Source organism: Geospiza fortis, unplaced genomic scaffold, assembly GCF_000277835.1.
Source record: "Geospiza fortis unplaced genomic scaffold, GeoFor_1.0 scaffold1629, whole genome shotgun sequence".
Classification (NCBI taxonomy): domain Eukaryota; kingdom Metazoa; phylum Chordata; class Aves; order Passeriformes; family Thraupidae; genus Geospiza; species Geospiza fortis.
This window is the reverse complement of record NW_005055326.1, coordinates 1-3,107: the sequence shown is the minus strand read 5'-3', so window position 1 is coordinate 3,107 and position 3,107 is coordinate 1.

Below are 3,107 nucleotides of genomic sequence, written 5' to 3'. Positions count from 1 at the left end.
CTGGTGATGGTTGCCATGGAAACTGACTATAGCAACAGGGTCCTGATGATGGTTGCCATGGAAACTGATCATAGCAACAGGGGCTTGGTGATGGGTGTCCTGCTAAGGATCAGATTTGTCACAGGCACTCAGAGGGGTTCCATGGGGACATTCCAAGACTCTCCAGGCTGCTCCAGAGCTGGAATGTCACATACAGAGACAGGGGCTCCATGGAGACCTCCCAGGGCTTTCTGGGGATGGTAATCAGAGGCAGTCACAGCCATTCCATGGTGACATCCCAGGGCACCTTGGGCTGCAAAGGCACCGATCTGTCACAGGCACTCACGGGGGCTCCACGGTGACATCCCAGGAGTCCCCAGGCTGCCAATGAGCTGGGATGTCCCAGACACTCACAGGGGTTCCTGTCATGGGCACAGTGGGAGCTTCAGGCAAAAGCTTTGTTTCTTTCTTGGAGAAACTCCTGCTGAGTCATGAGATGGAGAAATGGCACACAGCAGCCACCATAGAACCCCAAAAACCCTGCAGGACCCCTGGACTTCTAAAATTCCATCTCAGAGAGGAGACTGCGAGTGGCTGGATCCAATCCCAGCCCCAGACTTTGACACAGGTGCAAATCATTGGACAGGTGGAATTGAATTTTAATGCAATTTGTCCAACAGGATTAATGATGGAATACCAGATATATTTCTAGAAATACAGCTCTGATTGATTCTGGTCATGATTAGACAGAATGGTTCATTCACACCACAAAGTAAATGAAAAAAAGGAGTTATTTTTGCAGTCTGAGGTGGTCTGGACACAGCTTTCCCTGAGAGTGTCTTGTGCCAATGGGTAGGAATCACGAGAGCACCAGCCCACAGACACACACACACACACACACACACACACACACAGAGAGAAATACTGAAAGCGTCCAGGGGCCAAAGACAAAGACAAAGGAGTGTCCAGGGTATAAATACAGGCAAAGAGGGGGTGAAGGAGAGCACCAGGGATCCAATGGTCTGAGGGCTCAGGGGCGGTACACAGGGAAGGGACTAATAGGGAATGCCAGGGTGGATGGGCAGGGTGACACGCCAATGCGGAGACAGGGAAGGGAGAACTCGCCAGAACATGAACATATCAGAGTAAAAGGAGTAGGAAAGGCCAACAGGCCAATGGGCAGGACAGAACTGGGACAAAGTAACATAGTGCTGCAGAGTGCCATGGGGGAATCCTCTTTCCTCACCCTGAGCTGTGAGGAGTGCCCGGAGCCTGCGGTATGTCTGTCCAGGGCATTGCTACTGCCTTTTCCCTGGTAGACTCACAGGTTTCCACAGTTGTGCAGTGTCACAATGGTCTCCTTGGTTCTGCAGCCCTGCTGTGGCCGCTGTGTAACAATGGACCTGTGGTACCATGAGGTTCCATAGTGTCACCATGCTCCCTTTGGTTCCACAAGGCCCTGCTGGGCCTCAATGGCTCCTTGGTTCCATGAGGTTCTGTACTGTCAACAATGATCTCCCTGGTTTCACAGTGTCACAATGGACCCTTGGTTCCATGAGGGGCCTGGGCTCCCACAGCCCCTCACAGGCCCTTACAACCTCTTCAAGTTCCCCATGGCCCCTCATGGCCCCTCAAGGCCCTTCATGGCGCCTCATGACTGATAGCCCCTCACAGCCCCTCACAGCCACTCATGGCCCCTCACAGCCCCTCATGGCCCCTCATGTCTCCTCACAGACCCTCATGGGCCCTCACAGCCCCTCATGGCCCCTCACATCCCCTCACTGTAGTAAACTCCATGGACATAGGTAAAGCACCATGGAGAACTGAATAATAGGAATGCTGAGACAGCAACATAAGTTCCTGTCTCCCTGACCCCCGCTCCAAAGCCTATCTCTGTAACCTTATAAGCCATGTTACTTTAACCCTTACTATTGGTCAAATCTGGATCCCCCTTAAACATATAAAAGGGGCATATTTTAGCCCACTCAGCAGAAGAAGAGCTGTCGCTGGGACCCTTCGCAGACCTCCCCAATAAAGCCATCTCTGTGGAACCAGCCAGCGCCTCTCCTTCTCCTCTCTCCGCCGTCTGCTGCAGCCTCAGCCCGGGAGCACCCCTACCTAGCAAGCAAGAGCTGAAATCCTAAGAGCTTGCAATTGCTATAAGAGCTGGTAATTACCATGCTTGCTAGAGGGTAGCCCCGCGGCATTGGCCTCGAGCTAAGCCTGGCATTCGGGCACCCTGTCTCCCTGGGGACAGGACTCCCGAGCTATCTTGCACTGCTTGAGAATAGAGCCAGGACAGAGACTTTATTATAGTGGCGCCTGACCCGATCAACCCCCCCACTGGAGGCAAAATTCGTCGACCGAGCAGCAGAGCCTCAGCCCGGGGTTTCTGTACCTGCCGTCTGGACGCTGCTCCTCCTGTGAAGAGCCTTCTTCGTTTTAGAAGAAACTCCCCCCAGGAGGTGTCAGTTCAACACTCAAAATTTACATCTGAACGACAAAAAGTTCCGAGGAGAACTGACGGGCAAGCAGACGCCTCCCAGCAGATATTGGACCCCAAGCTAGCTGATAAAGTGTAAGTATTACTGCGTGCATTCTTTCTGGTTCTTAAATTTTTTTTTCGTTTTTTTCTTTCTTTGCACATTTTTTCTGCTGGAAGGACTAATTTAACATGGGCTCAATTTGTAGCACCTTAAAATGAACTAAAATCGAGAGAGAGATATACTTAATTATCTTAGAAATCTTATCTGCTAACAACTTTTCATTTTCCAATGGCAAGCTCTCAAAAAATAACCTTAAAAAATTTGTAAAATGGATTATTTTGCAATTCCCTGAAACTGATAAGGAAATTATCACTGAAAATTCGTTTTGGGATAGAATTGGCAGCAAAATATATAACTCACAAATTAACCAGGACTTTACTGCAACTAAGTATTTGCCTTTATTCCATATAATAACTAAAATCATTGAAAAATCTAACAGAGAAAAAATTTTAATGCCAGTATCAGACATTTCCTTTTCAAATGCTAATGACACTGATGAGCACCGGGAGGAATGCAGCCTGCATGCCACACATCTCCTAGGTCCTAAAGTCCCCCCCGCCTCCGGCTACTCCGAAAGCAGAG